Source organism: Mustela nivalis (genome assembly GCF_964662115.1).
Source record: "Mustela nivalis genome assembly, chromosome: 1".
NCBI lineage: Eukaryota > Metazoa > Chordata > Mammalia > Carnivora > Mustelidae > Mustela > Mustela nivalis.
Genome location: NC_139020.1, coordinates 27,863,470 through 27,877,016, shown reverse-complemented (window position 1 = coordinate 27,877,016; position 13,547 = coordinate 27,863,470). Strand labels below are relative to the sequence as shown.

The following is a 13,547-nucleotide window of genomic DNA, read 5'->3' as shown; positions in this document are numbered from 1 at the left end:
CATTGTCCGTGATGTTAGAGTATATGTAATTCAATGTTATAGTTAAGAAAAATTAAGTTTAAAGATGGATATATGAAAGGGAAACAATCTTAAGACAATTGGATGCTCCAGTAATGCTAGGCAGACTTCTAAGAAGTTCTTCAATGATTCCTATCACCTATATAATCTCATGCTCTTGTGTGAACTCTGTGAATGTGGGCTGGACCTAGTGACCTGCTCTCATATATAGCATAACAAAGGTGATGAGATGTCACTTAAGTGATTTGGTTGCAGATTCTCTCTCTAGCGGGCTTTGACAATGTAAGACCCATGTTGAAGAGGCCCATGGGTTTAAGAAACTGAGGCTGACCTCTGGCCAATAGTCAGCAAGAAAATGAAACCCTCTGCCAAGAGCTTGCAAGCCATTAAATTCTGCTTGCAACCACATGACTAAGCTTGGAAATGGATCCTTCTTCAGGTGACTTTCAAGATTAGACCGTAGCCCCAGATGACACCATAACAGTGGCTTGTGAGATATGCTAAGCTGAGGACCCAGTTAAGTTCTTCTGATTCCTGACCTGCAGAAATTGAGATACTAAATTTGTGTTGTTAAAAGTTTTAAGTAGGGTGCCTGGGTGGCTCAGTGGGTTAAAGCCCCTGCCTTTGGCTCGGGTCATGATCCCAGGGTCCTAGTGATCGAGCCCCACATCAGGCACTCTGCTCAGCAGGGAGCCTGCTTCCCCACCCCCCACACCCCTGCCTGCCTCTCTGCCTGCTTGTGATCTCTGTCTGTCAAATAAATAATAAAATCTTTTTAAAAAGTTTTAGATAATTTATTGTATATTTTATACATATTATAATTTATTGTATTTATTAGATAACTAGTATTCTATGGGTTTTTTTTCTCATCTTTTATGTTGGAAGCGCTCAATAACTTATTAGGAAGAATGTAATAATTACAGTGATATTAATGTGGTCTCCTCTGAATTTTGATGATAGAAAGCATTGGTCTTTAAACTTTTAGGCACATTTCTTGTTCTTCTTCTTTTTTTTAAAAAGATCTTATTTATTTATTTATTTGACAGATAGAGAGATCACAAGTGGGCAGAGAGGCAGGTAGAGAGAGAGGGGGAAGCAGGCTCCCTGCAAGCAGAGAGCCCAATGTGGGGTTCAATCCCAGGACTCTGAGACCATGACCTGAGCTGAAGGCAGAGGCTTAACCCACTGAGCCACCCAGGTGCCCCCACATTTCCTCTTGATTGAATTTTTTTTTACATGTTTTCCCTTTAAATTCTTTAAATATTATCACACACATAAAAAACTAACCTAAGCTAGCACAGAGAAAGATTAGAGAAATCAACTTAATTTACACATTTAATATAAAGCATAAATACAGATTTATTGTGGTATACTAAGGAGTTCTGCAATATTGGGACAAAGGCACACACTCAACAAATAAATGAAAATCAGAGTGAATCAATTCCAGTGCTGTAAGTTTTAAAAACCTAGTCCTCAAAGGCATGGCAGTATCATCTCTTACCTCCTGAACCAAAAAGAAGAAAAATTATGTAGTTAATAATATACTAGATCAAAATATTAAGAATTTTAAAGAAAATAAGGATACATTTAATAAAAGGAAATGACATTAAACATCAAACTATCAGAAGAGAAAACCATTCTGAATCTATCCTTCTCAATCCAAATATATTGCCATAAAAGAACTATAACTCAGTAGAATGCTTCATAGTTTAAATCTGAAAACTTGAGTTATAACTGAAAAGAACCATCCTAACTCATATGCTGTTACCTTTACAAATATTCCAGGGTAACCTTTCTTCCAGTACCAAAGTTTAGAAATTTATTTCCAGTAGCTTTTGAGAGTCAAGAGTTAAAACAATATAGTTGCTATACATGAAAGACAGCAATTTGAATTGCAACTTAAAATCAATTGGAAACCAGTCCAGTCTAGATGACAGCTGTAACGTGCTTCAGAGGGTTTACCCCTTAAGCACAAATGCAGTTGTGCACACTAACAGACTGTTCCATTGTACAAGAGAATAACTCCACAGAAATCACAATTTCCGCAAAGAAAGACATCACTTAGTCTTGACAGAATCTTTAATCTTACATATAATATTGGCCATAACTATTCTAGGCAGCATTGTTTACTATGCTATTCACTGGAATTATCTGGTGAGGACTGAATAGTCCATCAATTATTAGGTATTTGGGCTTTTACGTAATGTGGGGCTAGAGTTCACACCATCAACTCTAACACATGGGGGATTTAATAGCGCTGTAAAGCTGGAGAAAATGTAAACCCAAGCCTCAATTTTCTCACCTCTACAATGGAAGGCTGAAGCAAAATGTCCTGTATGGCTCTGCTAATGTTGCTTAGGAACTCCTCCAAATTTAATGGCTGAAGCAAACTTCACTTAGTCCTTTCTTTCAACTAAGGGGTTGCCTGATACCAGCTAGGCCCATTCATGCAACTGTATCAATGCAGTTAGCCGATCTTGATGGCATGACTGGGAAAACTTGGCTCTCCTTCATTGGACTCCTCTCACATCTCTCCTGCAAGAGAGCCAGGTCATATTCTCATGGCAGTGGCAGGGTTTCACTAAAGGAAGCAGAAATGCACAGGTGTGTTTCAAACCTCTGCTTGCATCAAGTCAGCTGTAAGTCTATTGGTCAAAGTAATTCATCCAGCCAAGTTAGGATTGGGGTGGGAGGTTACTTCCAAAAGGCATGAAATAATTTTCCACAAAAAGTTCGAGTCACTAATATAATCAATTTATCATTAATCTCTAAGGCTCTTTTTCAGCATGTAATTGATTGAGTATAGAGTTGTTTGTTTTTTTAAGAGGTTTCCAGGACAAACTGCTAGGAAATATACCAAGGGTGATGAGGGAATATGGAAGGAAGAAAACTAGCTACCTCTTCATTGACACTAAGTCTTTGTGTAACTGGATATGAATAGCCCACAAATGTTTTAATTAAAAGTTAGTACCATAGGGTGCCGGGGTGGCTCAAGTGGTTAAGCCTCTGTCTTCCAGCTCAGGTCATGAACTCAGGGTCCTGGGATGGAGCCCTGCATCAGGCTCTCTGCTCAGCAGGGAGCCTGCTTCCCCTTCCTCTCTCTGCCTGCCTCTCTGCCTACTTGGGATCTCTGTCTGTCAAATAAATAAATAAAGTCTTTTTTAAAAAAAGAAAAAGTTAGTCCCATGCAACTAACTGATCTTTCATTCATTTTCCTCTTAATATTTTCTGTCAAAGTTTTCCAGAACAATATAATAACAAGGCAAGAAAAATTCGAGAGACAGCCATGTTCAATGAATGCATGATTACATACATTAACTTACACTCTTTATCCCCACTCACAAAAGAAAAGGAATAAAAAGAGCAAAGAAAAAAAATTAAAAGAAGGGGAGCATGAGATAGCATTTTTTAAAAGAAAGGGGACTTTATTTTTGCACATTTCCTTCAATGCTCATCAGGGTCTCCTTATAATACCAAAGGGCATCTTTTCCTTAGGACAGTTGTAGTGATAGCTACTGAGGACTAATTTGGATCAAATAAATTGTATTGTGATATCATTCCCAGGAATTATTTTATAAACCACAACTAGATAACAGAGTTCTTTTCTGACTGACTTCTTTTAGAACCAGAGAAGGAAATGACTACATTTTAGGCTCAATTATGCCTCTAGACAGTCTTAAAATTCAAGGTTATAAGTCATAATCTTGGACACTGGTTAAATCATCCAGTAATAAAAATACATTTCTTCCCTGTTTTGACGGCTAACCCTGAAAAGTAAGGTCTGATGAAAGACAAAGCTATGCAAGCACATGTAATTCACAGTTATGTTCTCATCATTGTTGTGATATCTCTGCTTCCAACACCTCCTCCTTTTCCTCTCAGATCCAAAGACTTTGAACAAACACATCAATAGTGGTGTTCATAGTTTTATCTACATGAATGGTTTAAGGCAATATTCAACTCTATAATCCTTATTTTCTAAGAATTCTTCAATTGTGTTCAAAGCTGGGACCAATTGTACTGATATGTGAAAACTTAAATGACATCAATCAACCACTAAGCCATGATGAGAAATCTGGTAGTTTGGCTTCTAAAGCCTTTATCTAATTAATGTATCTAGGATGGGGTTGGGAGTGGGGGTTCAGACTATAGAGGGCCTTTGCATTTTCAAAATTTCTTGAAGGGTATATTTTATCTTAGATGAATCACTTGAATTTTATACTCTCTTTCATAATATAGCCCTATCAAGGTAGCATAAGAATATTTGAATATTTTTTTGCCAGCAAAATCACTCATCTTTTATTCCAAGTCCTCATGTAAATTGGCACAACGAGAAGCTGCAGGCCTTCCTGGGGTTTCAGTAACCCATGTCTCACTGCTGTGTATCCCAGTTTGGGAAACATGACTCTAAATCAGTCTGTTGTGAGTTATCATTACAGTCAAAGTTTCAATTTCTTTGACTTAAAACAAAATCCTAACATGATTTCATGTATTGGGTGTTGAATCGGGAATCACTGACTTCAAGGTTATTATGACTATCTTGCTTGCCTCCTCTGTTAGAACCCAATTTTTATTTGAAATGTTACATGAGGTCACTTTCAATTTCTCTTGAGATTTCACCTGGATAACACAAATGCCAAAATTTTACCTTTCAGTTCGCTACCTGGAGAATTATTCTGCGCTGTTGTTAAACTCACTGAGCCTACATTTCTTACCTTTAAGAAATGGGCCCAAAGAAGGAGGTAAATAGGAGGATAGGCTTCACACAAATCAAAGAAATGGAAAATGATTTGAAACTATATTCCAAAATGGGTCAAAATTTGCCTGCTGGTCCTGGAGGCCTTTCACACACTCTCAAATTCCTGGGAAAACATGCACTATAAAATGTCGTATTACATGGCCATTTCACTGCCTTTTTATACTATTGTTGAAGCCCATCATTCCAGAAAGTTCTTCCCAAGTGGTTCAGGGTGATACCAGGTTTCTGTCACTACCATTTAAATCATCAAACCAGAATATGCTCCTTTGTTCTTGATTTAATTGTAATTTTTGTCTGGTGGGAAGCCCATCATCCAAATCCTCCCCTGGGCAGTTTTCAAAGATAGAATTTTAATTGGTGGGTTCAGAGGCAGCAGTAGCCAGGCCTCTGGGATCCCATGTTACCGGTCTTGGTGGTGGGAAAGGAAGTAGAAGAGAGGAGTACACAAAAGAGAAGAAAAAGTTGTTTTGTTTAGACTTTATACCTGATTTATAAAATTAAAGAGTAAAATTTATTTTTGGCTTAGCTCTTTAAGGAAAAAAGAAACCTAAAAGTAGCCCCCTGCTGGCCACTCTAATTTCTACCCTATTTGGATTTGTTTCTGTTTTAATTTCTGAAGTGTGTAGTTGACACCCAATGTGTTTCAGGTGTACAACACAGAGATTCGACATCTTTGTTCATTAAGCTGTGCTCATTACACGTGTGGCTACCATCTGTCACCATACAACACTATTACGATAACATTGACTCTATTCCTTATGCTCTGCCTTTCATGCCTATGACTTATCCATTTCAGAACTGAAAGCCTGTTTGCTTTCTCTCCTTTTTGCTTCTTAAAAAAAAAAAAAGGAAGAAAAACCTCTTTCCTGGGGTGCCTGGGTGGCTGAGTTGGTTAAGCATCTGCCTTCGGCTCAGGTCATGATCTCAGGGTCCTGGGATACAGCCCTGCTCAGTGGGGAGTCAGCTTCTCCCTCTCCCTCTGATGTCCCCCCCCCCCCCACCGCTTGTGCTCTTTCTCACTCATTGTCTCTCTCTAAAATAAATAAATAAAATGTTAAAAAAAAAAAAGGAAAAAAAAGAAACATCTTTTTCCTTACCTATATTTAAGACATAATTTAGCTTCCTATCATTATTTTTGATGTATTATATCTCCCTTTAATTGGAATAAATACACACATAGCAACATAAATTCCTAAAGGCAATTTGGTAACTTATTGTTCTTTGTTCATAACAAATATTTAAAAAAATATATTACTTGTTTTAAACTTGCATTTAAAATTACATCACGAGTAGATTTATTTTTGTTATGTGTGTCTTATCAGAGCAAAAGGTTTTTGTTGATTATTTCAAACTCATGGATGTCTTTAAAAATAAAATAATAGATCAGAGTTTTATTCAATATTATATATAATAACTTTTTTTTCCCGTGTTCTAGAAAATTAAGGGTGGTATGCTAGCAGAAGTCCTAAGGCTATATTTGTTTCACTCCTGAACTGGAATCTCTGATGAAGTCATTCCACAGTCTTATTCTTTAGAAAATAGAACTCCTTAGGGCAGCCTGACCCAAGTTGCACAAGAATGTAAATAAAAATGATTGAGTATTTCTCTCTTAACATAAAACAAATATTTTGCTACATTGCATATCATAATGACCTCTCTTACAAGCCACACAGAAATATTAACATCTAGCCTACGCAATTAAATACTCAAAGCCCATTTGTAAGTGCAGCAGTAGAAATGACATCACTTACACTGAGTTACATTTTCCAAAGAAAGCACGATGAATGAAACGCAAGGGTTCTCATGGCAAGCTTGGGCCCTGTGACAGTGACAGACAGTGATTTCAGAACAAACTACCTATATCACTTATCTGCATTTTGCTCCAATCTCTGCTGAATGAAATGTTGGGGCAAGTAGGAAAAGGGCAGAGAGACTGATCGTTTCGTTGGTACTGATCTGGCCTTTGTCCAGACTTTCTCTTACATGACTGACCCCTTCTCCATCCCTCTTGTCACTGACTCTCAGGAAGGGCCTTGTGGGCCATTTGACATCCTCTGTTAGACCAGAGACGAGTTGGTTACTCACAGGCAAGCTCATGGGTCCATTTTATTTATTTGATAGAGTGAAAGAGAGATCACAGGTAGGCAGATCAGCAGGCAGAGAGAGAGGCGAGGGGGTGGGGGGAGAAGCAGGCTCCCTGCTGAGCATAGAGCCCGATGTGGGGCTCGATCCCAGGACCCTGAGACCATGACCTGAGCCAAAGGCAGTGACTTTACCCACTGAGCTGCCCTGGTGCCCCTCATGAGTCAATTTTAAAAACATTACTATTCTCCATAATACCCTTGACTTCTCGGAGTTGGTGGCGTGTGATGAAAGCTGCCAGAACGCGCTTGACTTTTCCCAACCCTGGGTCCAGTCAACAACTTTAAGGCAGTCTTCTGGACAAAACTTTACCTAACACCGACAAGCTGGTCATGAGATAGTCAGGGGACTGGAAATGTAGCGCTTGACTAGATTTCCAGATTGATAACAAGACGGGTAAGCAACTGTGTCATCCAGAAGGTTCCAAAGTCCAGGTTACATTCACGGGCAGCTACTGCAGCTCCCCTTCCCGGGTCCTCAAGTTCTTCCATCACCCAAAGCCCAGTAGGGGGCACCTTCCCAAAGCTAAACCTGAGAAACCATAGCCTGCCCAGCTCAAGGCCAAATGAAAACGAAGGTTCTCTAAGAGTCATGAGACATGTGGAAAAGTCCCAGCAGCCAGCTCACAGGGTAACAGAAAATGCCTCATGGCCCGGTGGAAAGGACATCAAGGAAGAACGTGCAAGTCAAGCTAGAATCTGCAAGTCAAATCCGAGAGGATTTGTTGGAGTCTCCTAACAAAGGATAAGGATTTTGTTCTATCCTTCTGTTGTTTTGTTCACTTGTTTGTGAAAACAGAGTTTCTGTCTCCGGATGGACCGCGTCCCTGTTGTTCAAACTGCTGGGTGGTTACGTGAAACCTTCCATTGCAGAGATGCTCCTGCTGGGGGCAATATTGACCCTGGTCAGGGAATGGCTTCCTTCCTCCTGGCGGTGGCTTCCCTGTGCCTGACACCATGGCCTTTATGGAGATGACTTCACTGTCCTTAAAAGGAAAAATGCCCGGCACACTTGAGAGTTGGACGGAGCCAGTGATGTCGCCTCTGAGACACACTGGGTATGTCTTTGACAGTTCCTGTTTACTTTCCTGAGGAGAGATTACAAGAAGGAAATAAGATCACATTTTCAAGTGTTTTCATGATGCACGTTATCAGTGAAACCAAATACTATTGTAAATCAAACAACCTTAAAGTGATGCACAATTCGAGAATCTGTTTAATTAATCAAAATAGTCATTAATAAATAATAAAACACATTCTATGCGTGTTTTAGAGGGTACATAGACTGTATATACTCACAAATATTTAAATACAGGCACTACATTTGGCAGAGAAAATCTTAAATTTCTCAGAGGTTTTCATTATGCTGGAAAGTTCAGGGGGAGAAATAGGATTTTAATAAAACAGATTTACTTAGTCATAGAAAAAGCAAATAAGATGATTTTCTAAACTCTGAAGGAAAAAGATATATTAGACTATAAACTGCAGATGCCTTCCTCATTTCAGACCTTCATCTTATGACAATATTGTCTGCCTTAGTAACTGCATAATATTAAGAGGAAATAGCATAAAACATGGGAAAATTTTTATATTTCCATATATACATATATGTAAACCTATATACAGAGAATCTAATTAGCCTATATCAAGTCAGTGTCTTCACACTGATTGGAATAGCTTAGGAGTTTATATTAATAGCTTAGGAGTTTATATTAATAGAAAACAATCTTGATTTACTAAAAATTTGGTATTTACGTCTATATATAGACACACACATATATATGTGTGTGTGTTTCTCCCTATATATAAATACAGATACAGACATAAATACTAATACACACACACGCACACACACACACACACACGCACATATTCACATACACATAAATAGGGATAATGTTACATGACAACAAAGGCAGAAATTAAAATTATAGAGCTATAAGCCAAGGACCACCAAAGATCTCCAGTGAACCACCAGAAGCCAGGAAGATACCAGAGAGGAATCTGCTGCAGGTTGCTGGGGGAGCATAGCCCTGCCAACACCTTGTTTTCAGACTTCCAGCCTCCAGACCCTTGAGATAATACATTTCTGTTGTTTGTAGCCACCCATTTCCCAGTACTTTGTGTTGGCGGCCATAGGAACCTAATCTAGATGCTATCAAGCAAACCGTTAGTCTTCACTCAACATTTTCTTAAAATGCTCTTGTCCAGGGGTTTTTAACACCCCGTATTATTCCAGGACTCCTCCCACACACTTTTCAGGACCCTTCACACTGTTTCTCACATTCTAATGTTCCTTGTCAGAGCCTCTCTAGTTCATGTCTCCAGTGGGAACCTCTTGAAAGCTCCATGGGCCAACCTACTGGCCATCTTTCCTTGCCACACAGCAAACTCAACAATATTCAGAAGCCTCACTTACCCTTTCAGAGTTAACCATTCTTTCATCCATGTTCCTAAGGCTAATGTTCCCTTGGAGGTCTACAATGAGGCTTCTTACCTCCTCTTGTTTTTATAATATCCTTAAGAATAAGAAAACCTCTTTGTAAATCCCCATCCCAAAGATGAGTTGGAAAATCCCTGAACACTCCATTTTGGCATGTTTTCCTTTCACTTCTTCCATTGCTGTCATTGCCTGGCGGTGAAGTCTGACATCACCTACAGTCCAGGATTACTTCCCAAGGGTCCTCAATCTGAGAATAAGCCTTTCTTCCTCTTCCTTTGGCCACAGGTGAAGGGTAGGAAACCAGTCAGACGAAGATGCCCATGGGAAGGCTACAGATCAGACTAAGACGAGGAAACAGAACAAAGCAGGGAGTGTCTGCTGTGAAGGCCACCAGGAAGGGATCCACCTCTGTTCAGCATCCCAAATTCCTCTCTCTCTTTTTTTCTTTTTGCAGCTTTAAACTAAATTTTATCCTGCTTTGGAACAACTTTAACAGTATAATGAAGTTCTGAACTATTAAGAAACACATCTTATTATATGTATTTATTTACAATGTTTTAAGTGAACCCTTTTTTCCATAAATGGATAGAGGGAAAGCAATGACCAGTTTTTGATTTAAGGGTAGTGCCAACCATGACAATTTTTCAAAACTAGAACATTGAGATATAATCCAGCTCTCTATTAGGAGGGTTTCCCAAACCAGCTAAAACTAAAAAAAAAAAAAAAAAAAAAAAAAAAAAAAAATTTCCTATGTTTTGGTATCTAGAAAATAGCATTTTAGGTAAAAACAGAAGCATTCTTTCTGAGTCCTACACATCAGGAGAACTGGTAAATTCAGTATCTGAACAAAGACTAACATGAATTTTATGAAGGAAAAACAGATCATTAAACTACTATTGAATTTTTTTTTTTTAGTTACTGATACTTTTTATCATTACTAGGATATCAAAATGGTACAGCTTTAAAGTAATGAGACCCATCTTTACCCATTGGATAAGTATCTGAATATTACATATGTATACCATGCCTTCTGGTGGGAGGCCCCTTCCTGATTCAGAGCTGGCTTGGTATATACTCCCATGATGCGAAGGGATCTCTCTCTTCATAAGCCCTTCTTCTTAAAGCACTATTCTTCTTCATGAGGCACTATTCTCCCTCATGACCTAAGTACCTCCCAAAGTCTCACTTCTTACTACTATCAACTTTGGGGGTTAGGATTTCAACAGATGACTTTTGGAGAAGACACAAACATTCAGACCATAGCAAAAAAAAAAAAAAAAAAAAAGAGCTATAAATAAATAGAAATATATGTTTTAGGGAAGCCACAGTGTTGAAAAAATGTGATGTTTCCTCAAATTATTTTACAGATTAACTACAAGTCCAGAAAAAATGTTTTATTATTTTAATTTGCCAAACTATTTTTTTTTTAATTATACGGGTAAGAATTGCCAAAATATTTCTGAATGAGAAGAGTAATGGGAGAGGACATTTTCTCATACTACCAGAACTACTTAAAGGATAGAATAATTAAAACAGTATGCTGGAATAGAGAGATCAATCAATGGAGAAAAAACAAACTCAGCAATACAATCAAATATCTATAAAATTGTAGAAGGCGGTAAAGTTGGAATTGTAAATTATTGGGGAAATGTTGGGTTGTTAGTAAATAAATTGTGCTAGGAAAAATGCTTCACTATTTTGTCGTAAAGCTTATAGTAAAAGTACATTCCAGCTGAATCAAGCAGACAGAAGTAGAAAAATGAAAACGTCAGGAAATAGAAGAAAATATACCTAGCTAGTTATATGACATGACTGAGAGAAACTAAGTATCAATACAAAGCAAGAACCTGCAAAGCAGTGCTTCACAGTGTGGTTTATTAACCAATTCATTTAGAATCAGCTGGGTTACTTGGAAACAACAGTTGCCAGGGCTACCGGAGAGGATCAGTGAATAATAACCCCAATTGATAGGGCCCAGGAATCTGTGTTTTAATGAACACACTGAGACATTCTGTAGAAAATTCAAGAACCACTCCAGGCAAAATAAGATGGATAGATTTACTACACAGATATAGATTTTTTTTGAAGATTTTATTTATTTATTTGAGGGAGAATGAATGAGAGAGAGTATGAGAGAGAAGAAGGTCAGAGGGAAAAGCAGACTCCCCAAGGAGCTGGGAGCCCGATGCAGGACTCGATCCTGGAAGTCCGGGATCATGACCTGAGCCGAAGGCAGTTGCTCAACCAACTGAGCCACCCAGGCACCCCGATATAGATATTTTTATAAAACACACAAAATCAAGAGTCAAAGAAAACATGGCCAAAAAAAAAAAAAAAAAGCATATTACAATGTTACAGAACAAAGGGTTGAAAAAGAAGACATCAACAAAAAAACAAATCAGTGAGAAAAAGGACTTTCTCAAAGGAAAAGCAGGTAAAGGATGGGAATAGGCAATTCACAAAAAGGAAAAAAGAATGAATAAGCAGATTAAAAAAAAAGTCCATTCTTACTTGCCAAATAAAGCCCGATGCAGATTCCTTTACAAATTGAGAAAGATGTTTTTAAGCAAAATGGCTAGTGTTGGCAAATGAACTTGTTCTTCTCAAATATCATGTGAGAGTTTCATGTGATACAGTTTTGTAGGAAAGCTATTCAGCAATATGAATCAAGTGTCTAACAAGTATTAATATCTTCTGACCTAGTAATTTCTCTCTTTGAGAATTATCCTAAGGAAATACACAGACCAGCAGCAAATATTTATGTACAAGGATGAATAAATAAAAGCAAAGATTAATGGACTCTTATATACAACAATGAGAAGTGAAAGTAACAAAAATCCCTCAAAGAGATTTGGAATTATTGCTTTTGGAATTATTTAATTTGGAATATGCTCATAATGTAATTTTAAATGGAAAAGATCAGGACACATAACATTTCTCATCTATATGATACCAAGATGTTTTTGGTCTTGTTTGTTTTTTGTTTGTTTTTTTATTTATTTATTTATTTATTTATTTATTTATTTATTTATTTTTAAAGTAAGCTCCATTATGGAGCCCAATATGGGGCTTGAAATCATGACCCTGAAATCAAGACCTGAGCTGAAATCAATAATCTGACACTCAACTGACTGAGCCACCCAGGAGCCTCTGATTCCAAGTTTCTGTATTTTTTTTTTTTTTTTAATGTACTGGGAGGGGCACCTGGGTAGCTCAATCATTCAGGCAACCGACTCTTGATTTCAGTTCAGCTCATGATCTCAAGGTCCTGGATTGAGCCCTGGGTCAGGCTCCATGCTCAATGAGGAGTCTGCTTGAGAATTCTCTCTCTCCCTCTGCCCCTTCCCCAGCTTGCACACATTCTTGCTCTCTAGCTCTCTCTCTCTCTCAAATAAATAAATACATCTTTAAAAAAAGAAAAAAAAGATACTGGGAAGATGCGATTCTCTGAGAATTTTAGTAACATACAATTGTTTCAATTTTCTTCATTCTTTTTTTCATTTTCCCAGTTTTCTGCAAAGGAAATATATTTCTTTGTTAATTAAGAAAACAAAGAAGTGGTTTACCTATTTCTTCAAACAAGGCTGGCACAACATAACATTTTTTTAAAGCTTTTATTTAGAAGTATATTCTGGACTATTTAAGCCAGAAGCACACAGGCATAAAAGTAGCCTTTGTATAATTACTGCCTTTCAGGGGTTGAAAATTCAGATAGTGCTATGGACTGAACTGTGTCCCTCAAAGAATTAATATATTGACATTCTAACCCCCAATGTAACTATTCTTAGAGATAGGTCCTTTAGGAGGAAATTAAGGTTAAATGGGGTCACAAGAGTGGGGTCCTAATTAATAGGACCGGCGGTCTTTAAAACGAAGAGTGAGAGCCCTCTCTCTCTCTGCCTCTGAATGAAACCTGACTTGCCAGCACCTTGATCTTGGACTTCCCAACTTCTAGGTTTGTGAGAAATAAATGTCTGTGGTTTAAGCTACCCAGTCTATGCTGTTTTATTATGGCAGCCTGAGCTGACTAATACAGGAAGTTTTATCAATCTTATCATCCTACTTGGTTTTAACCAAGTCTGCCAGTTTGCAAGATTCAAAGCCAGTTACCAAGAAGCATGGTACAGCACTTTTATGGGTAATAATAGCAATGTGCTTTTTGAGGGAGAAAAAGGCACTTTCAGGG

The 13,547-nt window shown here is 37.9% G+C and overlaps 1 long non-coding RNA gene across 1 annotated transcript; it reads right to left on the bottom strand.

Annotated features, from left to right (window-relative positions):
- Positions 1–6,854: 6,854 nt before the first annotated feature.
- On the bottom strand, positions 6,855–9,486 carry LOC309859145. Its single transcript, XR_014308563.1, has 2 exons — positions 9,338–9,486; positions 6,855–8,006 (listed from the first exon to the last, which is right to left on the bottom strand). It is a non-coding gene; the product is annotated as an uncharacterized lncRNA (long non-coding RNA).
- Positions 9,487–13,547: the final 4,061 nt, after the last annotated feature.